Genomic DNA, 13,984 nt, shown 5'->3' with positions numbered 1-13,984 from the left:
CTATACAAAAACTCCTCGCTTGGTAAGTGAAAAAAACCACCTGCTGGAGAAGACAGATTTTGGGGCCGTTATCCTCTCGCTTCTTCTCTTCCTCTCTGCTATGGTGCAAGTGAGGGAGGGGTTCAGACACGGCGCCAAAACGAATCAGTTGGACAGGCCTTTGATTTCCAAAGGGGGGCACTTTTTTTCACGGGACCTCCTATGTGTGCATGTGCTAGCCCAGTTCACAATAGTTTTAATGGCTGTAATAGTAGCCTAAAGATCATAGGCAGCTCGTGAGTTTCAAGTTTAAGGAAGCTTACAATTTATCCGACCATTTCTACGTGCCAGTTATTATTGTTTTTATATGCGCATTGTCGTGGAACAGTTTAATTTCAATAATAACGTTTTTGTTTCTCAAAATCATTGTCACGTGGTTAATCATAAAAATCTGAAGTAAAATGATAGAAATCTAAAAGTTAAAATTCAACTATGGCAAGAGCACTAGCCTCTGCCATATGGACAAATTAATCCACTTTGATCCATTGGCAGCGAAATAAATAAGAGCATAGAACTCAGAGATGCAGCAGTAGGCCTATAACTTCCATTGTCAACTAAGTAAAATACATAGGCCTAAAGCCGACAATTAAAAACATATCGTGATGAAAATAAGGGTTCTTTCAATCACATTAATCCCTCTACTCTGCCTGTCAGCCTCCCTTTCTATCTGTCTTGACTTGAGCTATTGCTACTGAAGTGCAACATTCTATCAAATCATCACTTGGTCCAGCCTGAAGCTGTCGCTAGCAAACTTGCAACATTGAATCTGTGGTGAGTGATTTTGAAGGAGTCAGGCGCAGGAGGGTAAATCACAGAATAAAAGGGTTTATTCCGAAGACACAGCGGTACGCAGCAATGCATCAAATACTCCAGTGTGTAAAACAGGCACACAGGGAAATATCCCCACGATACAAAATACAAGGAGCTCCACTGAGCTAAACTAACCTCCACAATAAACAATCACACACAATCACAAGGGGGCAGAGGGAACACTTATACAGGTACTGATGAGGGGATATGAACAAGGTGTGTGTAATAAACAAGACAAAACAAATGGAATGATGAGATGATGAGAGACAATGGCTAGAAGGCCGGGGGAGGACGAACGCCGAAGCCTACCCGAACAAGGAGAAGGCCGGGGGAGGACGAACGCCGAAGCCTACCCGAACAAGGAGAGGAGGCAGCTTCAGAGGAAGTCGTGAAAGTACCCCCCCCCCCCCCCCCCCCCCCCCCCCCCCCCCCCCCCCCCCCCGTTCCACAACGACCAGGATGTTGGTGTTACCCTTGGAGAGGGGAAGATCAGTAAGAAAGCCAATACACAAGTGGGACCATGGCCGTTGTGGAACTGGTAAGGGATGTAACTAACCCGCTGGGTGGTGCCTAGGTGCCTTATTCTGGGCGCACACTGAGCAGGAGGAGACACACACCCTCACATCCTTAGCCAAGGTAGACCACCAGTACTTCCCGGTCAGGCAGCGCACTGTACAGCCGATACCTGGGTGACCAGAGGAGGGGGACATGTGTGCCCAATAGATCAGACGGTCACGGACAAGAGACGGCACGTACTGCAGCCCAGCTGGGCACTGAGGTGGAGAGGGCTCTGTGCGTAACGCCCGCTCTATGTCCGCGTCCATCGCCCACACCACCGGCGCCACAATGCAGGAGGCCGGGAGTATGGGGGTGTTGTCTATTGGCCTCTCCTCTGTGTCGTACAGCCGTGACAGTAAATCTGCCTTCACATTCTTCGTACTCGGGATATAAGACAGTGTAAAATCAAACTGGGTGAAGAATAGGGCCCACCTGGCCTGGCGAGGGTTCAGCCTCCTCGCTGCCCGGATGTACTCCAGGTTACGGTGGTCCGTCCAGATTAGGAAAGGATGTTTCACCCCCTCGAACCAGTGCCTCCACACGGTCAGGGCTCTGACAACAGCCAACAGCTCCTGATCACCAACGTCGTAGTTCTGGTCCGCCGGGCTGAGCTTCTTGGAGAAGAAGGCACAGGGGCAGAGCGTGGGTGGCGTGCCCGAGCGTTGAGATAGGACAGCGTCTATCCCTACCTCGGACGCATCCACCTCCACTACAAATGGTATTGATGGATCGGGATGGGCCAGTACCGGGGCTGAGGTGAACAGAACCCTCAGGTTACTGAAGGCCCTGTCAGCCTCAGCAGACCAGCGGAGCCGGGACAGCCCACCCTTCAACAGAGAGGTGATGGGAGCTGCGACCTTGCCAAAGCCCCGGATAAACCTCCGATAGTAGTTGGCAAAGCCAATAAAGCGCTGCACCTCCTTTACCGTGGTTGGAGTCGGCCAATTACGCATTGGCTGAAATGCGATCTCCCTCCATCTCCACACCTGAGGTGGTAATGCGGTATCCGAGGAAGGAGACGGACTGTAGGGAAAACAGACACTTTTCTGCCTTGGCATAAAGGTCATGTTCCAACAGTCGGCCCAGCACTCTGCGAACCAGGGACACATGATCGGCGCGCGTAGCGGAATACCCCAGAATGTCATTGATGTAGACCACTACGCCGCGACCAAGCATGTCCCGAAACACCTCGTTCACAAAGGACTGGAAGACGGATGGAGCATTCATCAAACTGTATGGCATCACCAGGTATACGTAATGCCCCGTGGTTGTGCTGAATGCGGTCTTCCATTCGTCCCCTTCTCGGACACGCACCAGGTTGTATGTACTCCAGAGATCTAATTTTGTGAAGAAGCGTGCCCCATATATTGACTCGATTACAGATGGAATGAGGGGTAGAGAATAACTATAACTTATTGTCCCCTTGTTCAGTGCACAGTAATCAATGCAAGAGCGCAGACCTCCGTCTTTCTTCTTCACAAAAAAGAAACTCGAGGAGGTGGGTGAAGTGGAGGGACGTATGAACCCCTGGCACAAGGTCTCGGACATGTCTCCATCGCCTCCGTTTCAGCCTGCGACAGGGTATATACATGACTCCTGGGAGGCACAGCGTCTACCCGGAGGTTTATCGCACAATCCCCCGCCCGATGAGGTGGTAATTTGGTCCCCTAAGTTTTGGAAAACGTGTGCGCCAAATCGAGGTATACGGGGGGAATGCGCACGGTGGAGGTAGTGTCTGGACTTTCCACTGTGGTTGCACCAACGGAAACAGCCAGACACCTACCCTGACACTCTCACAACCACCCCGTGAGAACCCTCTGCGGCCATGAAAAGGTGGGGTTGTGTAGTGCTAACCAGGGAAGACCCAACACAAGGAAATCAGGAGACTCAATAATAAAGAAGGTGACTTGCTCTCTATGGGTCTCGTGTGTAACCATTGTGACTGGTGCTATAACTTCCCTAACGAACCCGGACCCTAATGGTCGACTGTCAAGTGCTTTGATGGGTAGTGGAATGGATAGGGGAACCAAAGTAATACCTAGACTATCAGCTAATGACCTGTCCATAAAGTTCCCAGCTTCGCCTGAATGGACCAGCGCCTTACACTGGGAAACTACTGTGTAATCAGGGAAGGTGACATATATGGTGCAGTGCGCAGCAGAGGGCTCTGAACGAGTGTGGGTTTGTGCTACCTGGGGTGATGCGAGAGTGCCCTGCCTGCCGCCTCCAGACCCGGAAGAACCCTGACGACAGCATGCAGCAGAATGTCCTCTCCTGCCACAAGAGTGACACTGGAGCTGTCATCCTCCGTTCCTCCGGATCGCTGCACCACCCAGCTCCATCAGAACTGAATCTGGGTTGAGGGGAGCCGAAACGTGTAGGCCCCTTCCAGGACGTCCTCTTGCAGCTAGCAGGTTGTCCAACCAGATGGCCATGTCCACCAGCTGGTCGAAAGTCAACATGATATCCCGGAAGGCTAGCTCCCTTCGGACGTCCTCTCGCAGGTGGACCGGAAGTTGTCGATGAGGGCCCGCTCGTTCCACCCGTACCCAGCCGCTAGAGTATGAAACTCCAGGGCAAAGTCCTGCGTGGTCCTTGTCCCCTGCCTCAGGTGGACCAGCCGCTCGCCCGCCTCTCTACCTTTGGGCGGGTGATCGAAGACGGCCCGGAAGAGGCGGACAAACTTCCCGTAGTTGTCCAACGCGGCTCCTCCTTCACTCCAGACCGCGTTGGCCCATTCCAGGGCTTTCCCCGAGAGGCAGGAGACGAGGGCGGACACATTCTCCCACTCCGATGGAGCCGGGCTGATGGTAGAGAAGTATAGGTCCAGTTGCAGAAGGAATCCCTAGGTCGGGATAGATGAATCTCTCTGGGTGCTGGGGAGTGGGTGGCTGGGTCCGGTCGCTCAGCTGGTCCCGAAGGGTCGGGTCCTCTCCTCTCCAGGCGTTGGACGACCTGGAGAACCCGATCCAACGCTTCTCCCAAGCTGGCTAGCATCGTAGAATGCTCCCGGACCCTCGCCACGACTCCAGGCATGTGCTTTTCTCAGGAAGGAGACGTGTTCTGTCTCCTAGAGATGAACGTACTTTGGTGCGAAAAGTGCAAATCAATCCCAGAACAACAGCAAAAGACCTGCTCTAAAACTTCCATAAAAAAGCCAGACTACGGTTTGCAACTGCACATGGGGCCGAAGATTGTACTTTTTGGAGAAATGTCCTCTGGTCTGATGAAACAAAAATAGAACTGTTTGGCCATAATGACCATCATTATGTTTGGAGGAAAAAGGGGGTGCTTGCAAGTCAAAGAACATCCCAACCGTGAAGCACGGGGGTGGCAGCATCATGCTGTGGGGGTGCTTTGCTGCTGGAGGGACTGGTGCACTTCACAAAATAGATGGCATCATGAGGAAGGAAAATTATGTGGATATATTGAAGCAACATCTCAAGACATCAGACAGGAACTTAAAGCTTGGTCGCAAATGTGTCTTCCAAATGGTTTTGCAGGTGGTGACCACAGACCACTTCTCAGTTCCTATGCTTCCTGGCTGATGTTTTGGTCACTTTTGAATGCTGGCGGTGCTTTCACTCTAGTGGTAGCATGAGACGGAGTCTACAACCCACACAAGTGGCTCAGGTAGTGCAGCTCATCCAGGATGGCACATCAATGTGAGCTGTGGCAAGAAGGTTTGCTGTGTCTGTCAGTGTAGTGTCCAGAGCATGGAGGCGCTACCAGGAGACAGGCCAGTACATCAGGAGACATGGAGGAGGCCGTAGGAGGGCAACAACCCAGCAGCAGGACCGCTACCTCCGCCTTTGTGCAAGAAGGAGCAGGAGGAGCACTGCCAGAGCCCTGCAAAATGACCTCCAGCAGGCCACAAATGTGCATGTGTCTGCTCAAACGGTCAGAAACAGACTCCATGAGGGTGGTATGAGGGCCCGACGTCCACAGGTGGGGGTTGTGCTTACAGCCCAACACCGTGCAGGACGTTTGGCATTTGCCAGAGAACACCAAGATTGGCAAATTCGGCACTGGCGCCCTGTGCTCTTCACAGATGAAAGCAGGTTCACACTGAGCACATGTGACAGACGTGACAGAGTCTGGAGATGCCTGGAACGTTCTGCTGCCTGCAACATCCTCCAGCATGACCGGTTTGGCGGTGGGTCAGTCATGGTGTGGGGTGGCATTTCTTTGGGGGGCCGCACAGCCCTCCATGTGCTCGCCAGAGGTAGCCTGACTGCCATTAGGTACCGAGATGAGATCCTCAGACCTCTTGTGAGACCATATGCTGGTGCGGTTGGCCCTGGGTTCCTCCTAATGCAAGACAATGCTAGACCTCATGTGGCTGGAGTGTGTCAGCAGTTCCTGCAAGAGGAAGGCATTGATGCTATGGACTGGCCCGCCCATTCCCCAGATCTGAATCCAATTGAGCACATCTGGGACATCATGTCTCGCTCCATCCACCAACGCCACGTTGCACCACAGACTGTCCAGGAGTTGGCGGATGCTTTAGTCCAGGTCTGGGAGGAGATCCCTCAGGAGACCATCCGCCACCTCATCAGGAGCATGCCCAGGCGTTGTAGGGAGGTCATACAGGCACGTGGAGGCCACACACACTACTGAGCCTCATTTTGACTTGTTTTAAGGACATTACATCAAAGTTGGATCAGCCTGTAGTGTGGTTTTCCACTTTAACTTTGAGGGTGACTCCAAATCCAGACCTCCATGGGTTGATAAATTTGATTTCCATTGATAATTTTTGTGTGATTTTGTTGTCAGCACATTCAACTATGTAAAGAAAAAAATATTTAATAAGATTATTTCATTCATTCAGATCTAGGATGTGTTATTTTAGTGTTCCCTTTATTTATTTGAGCAGTGTATATATACACATATACACACACATACACATACATATCCTTTAAAAATATATATTTCCCTTTATTACTTTTCAACCCCACAACCCCTTCCCCAATTTGAATAAACTAGTGAACAACAATGCTTAGGCCTCTACCTCCATCTTATACATACTATACACAGTTGAAGGTGGAAGTTTACATACAGCTTAGCCAAATACATTTAAACTCAGTTTTTCACAATTCCTGACATTTAATCCTAGTAAAAATTCCCTGTTTTAGGTCAGTTAGGATCACCACTTTATTTTAAGAATGTGAAATGTCAGAATAATAGTAGAGAGAATGATTTATTTCAGCTTTTATTTCTTTCATCACCTTCCCAGTGGGTCAGAAGTTTACATACACTCAATTAGTATTTGGTAGCATTGCCTTTAAATTGTTTAACTTGGGTCAAACGTTTCGGGTAGCCTTCCACAAGCTTCCCACAATACGTTGGGTGAATTTTGGCCCATTCCTCCTGACAGAGCTGGTGTAACTGAGCAAGTTTGTAGGCCTCCTTGCTCGTACATGCCTTTTCAGTTCTGCCCACAAATGTTCTACAGGATTGAGGTCAGGGCTTTGTGATGGCCACTCCAATTCCTTGACTTTGTTGTCCTTAAGCCATTTTGCCACAACTTTGGAAGTATGCTTGGGGTCATTGTCCATTTGGAAGACCCATTGGCGACCAAGCTTTAACTTCCTGACTGATGTCTTGAGATGTTGCTTCAATATATCCACATCATTTTCCTTCCTCATGATGCCATCTATTTTGTGAAGTGCACAAGTCCCTCCTGCAGCAAAGCACCCCAACAGCATGATGCTGCCACCCCCGTGCTTCACGGTTGGGATGGTGTTCTTTGGCTTGCAAGAACCCCCTTTCTCCTCCAAACATAACGATGGTCATTATGACCAAACAGTTCTATTATTGTTTCATCAGACCAGAGGACATTTCTCCAAAAAGTACGATCTTCGTCCCCATGTGCAGTTGCAAACCGTAGTCTGGCTTTTTTATGGCGGTTTTGGAGCAGTGGCTTCTTCCTTGCTGAGAGGCCTTTCAGGTTATGTCAATATAGGTCTTGGCTGATTTCTTTTGATTTTCCCATGATGTCAAGTAAAGAGGCACTGAGTTCGAAGGTAGGCCTTTAAATACATCCACAGGTACACCTCCAATTGACTCAAATGATGTCATTTAGCCTATCAGAAGCTTCTAAAGCCATGATTTTCTGGAATTTTCCAAGCTGTTTAAAGGCACAGTCAACTTAGTGTATGTAAACTTCTGACCCACTGGAATTGTGATCCAGTGAATTATAAGTGAAATAATCTTTCTGTCAACAATTGTTGGAAAAATTACTTGTGTCATGCACAAAGTAGATGTCCTAAACGACTTGCCAAAACTATAGTTTGTTAACAAGAAACTTGTGGAGTGGTTGAAAAACAAGTTTTAATGACTCCAACCTAAGTGTAAACTTCCGACTTCAACTGTACATTTTATGGACACAGTCAATTTTACAATAATTATATTTTGTTTGTTTTTACTCCTTCTATATGCCATATCTTTCTAACTGTGCTCTTTCACAAAAGCTCTCAACCTATAACCTATATACTTATTATGGACACAGTATGCTTTACATTAGTTATCTTGTTGTTGTTAGTTGTTATTAGTCCCATCCTTCAGCTCCATTCAACACCTCCCATCTATCTCTTAACACCATCCATATTGGATTTCTATTTGCCATATATTTCTCAACTGTACTGTGATGTTTCACAAAAGTTCTGAACCCTTCTATTCTCATTGTTTCTACAGATTGTAAATTGAAAATAAACATTTTTGCTAAAAGTATTATTATATTATTGATCGATTGACTATGACCTTTCAGATCACCCAGTAGTGCTATCTGCAGGGTTAGCTCCAGGTAAATATTGCAATCCTTCAGCCATTCCTGGACCTGTGACCAAAAACAAGCTACAAATGGACAGTACCAAAACAAGTGATCTAATGATTCTGTCTCTTTGCAGCAAAATCTGCAGAGCAGGGAAGATTGTATCCCCCATATAAATAACATTCTATTGGTAGCAAGAATTTTGTATAATAATGTGAATGGAAAAATCCAACATTTTGAATCCGGCGTCGTTTTGCGTATCAGTTCATAAACACTATGCCATGGAATCGGTACGTCAAAAATCTCTTCCCAACTATTTTGCAATCTATATGGGACGGCTGTCAATCCTTTGGTCCTTAAATGAAACTGGTATACTTTTTTACTTATCACAATTTTCTTTAACCAATTATGTTCTTTAATGCAGGGCCGACAGACAAGTTCCTTACTTTTTCCCCCTTACAATTTCCTCTTCCATTTTTGTGGTAATGCTGCAATTATTTGGTTGTAATTTTGAGTAGAGCAGACATTTCCATATGTTTTTTTTGGCTGCATGTGCGACATAACTCCACCAGTCCTACCTATGATATAATTTACGAATATTATACCTTTTATTAAAAAAAAATCAATTTTTATTTTTATTTTTATCAATTACTATATTTTAGTTTAACCACAATATTTGTTGCATTATTTATTTTATCGTTTCTGGAGGATTAAATTGAAATTGCAAATAAATTCATAAAAAAATCCTACAATGTGATTTTCTGGATTTTTTTTCTTCATTTTGTCTGTCATAGTTGACGTGTACCTATGATGAAAATTACAGGCCTCTCTCATCTTTTTAAGTGGGAGACCTTGCACAATTGGTGGCTGACTAAATACTTTTTTCCCCCACTGTATATCTCACTAGGTCAGGATATTTAAGCCTCCATATATCTACTAGTTCTAATGTATCCATGACATTCATGATTTCCTTAAGAGCATGAGGGAGATAGTTTGTAGTGTGATTTCCTTTACGGTCCATTGAGCTATTTCTAACAGTATTATAATCTCCTACCATAATAATAGAGTCTTGTATAGCTTGCAGGGTTGATAATTTATTATATATATTGTCAAAGAAGTGTGGATCATCATTATTTGGTCCGTAAAGGTTAATGAGCCATATCTGTTTATGGTCCAATAACATATTTAAAATCATCCATCTACAGTGAGGGAAAAAAGTATTTGATCCCCTGCTGATTTTGTAAGTTTGCCCACTGACAAAGAAATGATCAGTTTATCATTTTAATGGTAGGTTTATTTGAACAGTGAGAGACAGAATAACAACAAAAAAATCCAGAAATACGCATGTCAAAAATGTTATAAATCGATTTGCATTTTAATGAGGGAAATAAGTATTTGACCCCCTCTCAATCAGAAAGATTTCTGGCTCCAAGGTGTCTTTTATACAGGTAACGAGCTGAGATTAGGAGCACACTCTTAAAGGGAGTGCTCCTAATCTCAGTTTGTTACCTGTATAAAAGACACCTGTCCACAGAAGCAATCAATCAATCAGATTCCAAACTCTCCACCATGGCCAAGATCAAAGAGCTCTCCAAGGATGTCAGGGACAAGATTGTAGACCTACACAAGGCTGGAATGGGCTACAAGACCATCGCCAAGCACCTTGGTGAGAAGGTGACAACAGTTGGTGCGATTATTCGCAAATGGAAGAAACACAAAAGAACTGTCAATCTCCCTCGGCCTGGGGCTCCATGCAAGATCTCACCTCGTGGAGTTGCAATGATCATGAGAACGGTGAGTAATCAGCCCAGAACTACACGGGAGGATCTTGTCAATGATCTCAAGGCAGCTGGGACCATAGTCACCAAGAAAACAATTGGTAACACACTACGCTGTGAAGGACTGAAATCCTGCAGCGCCCGCAAGGTCCCCCTGCTCAAGAAAGCACATATACAGGCCCGTCTGAAGTTTGCCAATGAACATCTGAATGATTCAGAGGAGAACTGGGTGAAAGTGTTGTGGTCAGATGAGACCAAAATCGAGCTCTTTGGCATCAACTCAACTCGCCGTGTTTGGAGGAGGAGGAATGCTGCCTATGACCCCAAGAACACCATCCCCACTGTCAAACATGGAGGTGGAAACATTATGCTTTGGGGGTGTTTTTCTGCTAAGGGGACAGGTCAACTTCACAGCATCAAAGGGACGATGGACGGGGCCATGTACCGTCAAATCTTGGGTGAGAACCTCCTTCCCTCAACCAGGGCATTGGAAATTGGTCGTGGATGGGTATTCCAGCATGACAATGACCCAAAACACACGGCCAAGGCAACAAAGGAATGGCTCAAGAAGAAGCACATTAAGGTCCTGGAGTGGCATAGCCAGTCTCCAGACCTTAATCCCATAGAAAATCTGTGGAGGGAGCTGAAGGTTCGAGTTGCCAAATGTCAGGCTCGAAACCTTAATGACTTGGAGAAGATCTGCCAAGAGGAGTGGGACAAAATCCCTCCTGAGATGTGTTCAAACCTGGTGGCCAACTACAAGAAACGTCTGACCTCTGTGATTGCCAACAAGGGTTTTGCCACCAAGTACTAAGTCATGTTTTGCAGAGGGGTCAAATACTTATTTCCTTCATTAAAATGCAATTCAATTTATAACATTTTTGACATGCGTTTTTCTGGATTTTTTTGTTGTTATTCTGTCTCTCACTGTTCAAATAAACCTACCATTAAAATTATAGACTGATCATGTCTTTGTCAGTGGGCAAACGTACAAAATCAGCAGGGGATCAAATACTTTTTTCCCTCACTGTACCTTGCGGATCTGTTTGGACAATTTGCACATTCAGATCGAAATTACTGTTAATTAATATCATCACCCTTTTTGAGTTTCTTTGCCCATGGAAGAAGTATATTTGGCCCCCCAGTCCTTTTTCCACACAACTTCATCTACAATTGTTGAATAAGTTTCCTGTAAACAATAGATATTATATTCCTTCTCTTTGAGCCATGTAAATATTGTTCTTCTTTTGTTATTATCTGCTAAGCCATTACAATAATAACTGGCTATACTTATTTCACCACTTACCATAATGAGATACAAGTTTCAAATCTATTTATCATAATATGTGTTTGCAAATTTACCAATACAAAATACCATAGTGATTGAGTGTCCATACAGCTGTACCATGATATTTGCATTGCTACTAAGTAACCCTCCAATTGTTCTCCACTATTCCCCCCGCTAAAGCCCCTCCCCATCCCAAGTTGGGTTGTCATCCCAGTGTTCAGCATACCTTCCTAGGCCACTCGAGAGGCCAGGACCCATCCTTTGAAAACAGCACACAGTGCCACCCACAAAACAGAAGCAGGTCAACCGCCAAAAGCATTTCCAATGCTTTCACCTCAATATATATACAGCTATTAAAAATATCTATTCAAATATCTTGCATATCTTAATTTCCATCATTATCAATTAATATGCGTAATAATGTCAGCAGTTCATGCAAAGGATTGTTACCTATAACCCGGATTGCCATTGTATTACATTACATTTTTGTCAAGCAATTATTACTTTAGCAAACAATTATTGTGGTTCATCCTATATTCTCCCTAACATCCTTACCCCCTTGCAAGAGATGTGGGATACACATCTGTAAACACACGCACACATACTCTAACACACTCAACTCCTTTCCTCCACAATCAACCATAAGCTCAGATGCTCAACGGATGTTACATCCCAGAGCCCAACTCAAGGATCTGATTTACGAATGCATATACAGTTACAGCTGTTTGAGAAAGCATGCAAGATTGAGCAGAAATTGACAAGAATTTGAGATTAGATCAGATCCACCCTCTTCCCCTGAGACACAAACACTCTGGTCCCCCGTTGTAACCATTTTTCCCAAGCATCTCTGTGCAGTCAGACCTTTGATTATTTTGTGCCACCAGGGCCACAATAATATGCCCACTCTCTGATTCTCTCGCACTTTTTGTTCAGGCACATGTGAGATGAGCGCCCCCAAAAAAGAAGCAACAAAAAAGTACCGCTACAAGTTTACAAGATCCTTCATATGTTTTTGAATTGAGTGAATTGAAATTAATGGTTTTGTTCTTCAGCTCTGTGAACACAGACGAGGTAGGAGCTAAGGACAGAAAAAAAACAATGCTGAACCAAACGTAATGACTTGACTTGCTTTGACCTTCAATAAATTCCTCTACGACAATTTGAGGGTCTTAAACCGCTTCCTTTATTCAGTTGCTTCCTTTCTTTATCTCATTTCCTTCATACACACTGATGAGAGGACTTCTTAGAAGGAAGCAATAGTGTGGAAACCTATCCGGTCTGTTCACCAATCATTATAAGGAAAGGAGACATCACATGGCAAGGAAGGGATTTAAACGCATTGGAACCCAGCCATTCCCTCCAGTTCGCCAGGGAAGACGCAGCTGGGATTAAGTCTCCCTTAGCTAAGAGCACTTCAAGCACAAATGATCAATCTAAACATGACGTCTCTCTCTTCTCCCGTCTCTCCTATTTCACAAGCTATTAAACGGAAGGAGTGGGAGGATGCCGTTCGTATCAGAAACATTGGTACAGAAACATTGTTGTGCCAGGCAAGTGGACACATGACACAACGCCATGCTGCTTTCCACCATGGTCACCAACTACCCACAATGCACTCTGGTAAATCTGGTTGTTGGGCGAGAGGAGTGGCCATTTTGTCTGCATCACCCAGTCAGTCAACCAATCAGAATTATCATGACTGTAAACAAAAATAAGGTTTCTACAGTTTTTCACTGGACACCCTTTTGTCTGGTAGCACTTCTCTCATGTAAAGGATTTAAAAGTTAGCAGGAGAGCAGATGGACTTTCTCTGACCTGTCAGTTGCTGTCAGTTGTCTGCAAATGGGCCATAATGTCATGAAGTTATGATGCCCATTACCAAGTTCACATGGCTTTTTTTATTTGTTTATTTATTCATTCATTGTCACAGCAAATTACTTCCAAAAGCAAAACCAACTTCGAAAATGGTTTAACCACTATTGTTCTCCTTTACCTAACCCACTTGTCTGCTAAACAACAACACCATCTTTGTGGTGGGCGTAGCCGATATACTGTAAACCTCATACATCTTTTAATGCTTTTCAAAACATTGTTTTTCTTCCTGGCCTAGCCTACAGACTTTAGAGCTCTGAAGCGAAGAGCCCATGTCCCATTCTCTCCCATCCTATGCTGCTCCACGCCCCCACACGTTTCTACTGCCAGTGCGCTTGCGCTCCCTTTTCATCAGATGCAAGGCCACCTCACTAAACCAATACGGATGTAGGAAACACATGGTACACCGTGTACACCCCCATGTGTTACTAACCACACACTGCTGGGGCTCTGTGGCCTTACATTACGCAACAGAGAGTGGAGATGAGAGGGAAGGAGGGAGGGAGAGAGAGCTGGACAGAAGGTGAAAGAGGGTGAAAGAGAGTAGGAAGACAATTGTAAAATGAAGAAAGCAATGGGGACAGGGTGAAAAGAGAACTGTATTTGTTGTGCCCTTGGCGTCTATTTGAATTGCCTGAAAATACACAAAGACGAACCCTTAAAGAGAATACAGCTACACGTAGCATTGTCACACTCCTATTGTAATCAGTATACAGACTTATACACTGATCAAAAAAATAAAGGGAACACTAAAATAACACATCCTAGATCTGAATGAATGAAATAATCTTATTAAATACTTTTTTCTTTACATAGTTGAATGTGCTGACAACACAATCACACAAAAATTATCAATGGAAATCAAAT

The sequence above is a fragment of the Coregonus lavaretus genome (genome assembly GCF_964263955.1).
Source record: "Coregonus lavaretus genome assembly, chromosome: 24".
NCBI classification, from domain to species: domain Eukaryota; kingdom Metazoa; phylum Chordata; class Actinopteri; order Salmoniformes; family Salmonidae; genus Coregonus; species Coregonus lavaretus.
Note: the sequence above shows the minus strand (reverse complement) of the source record.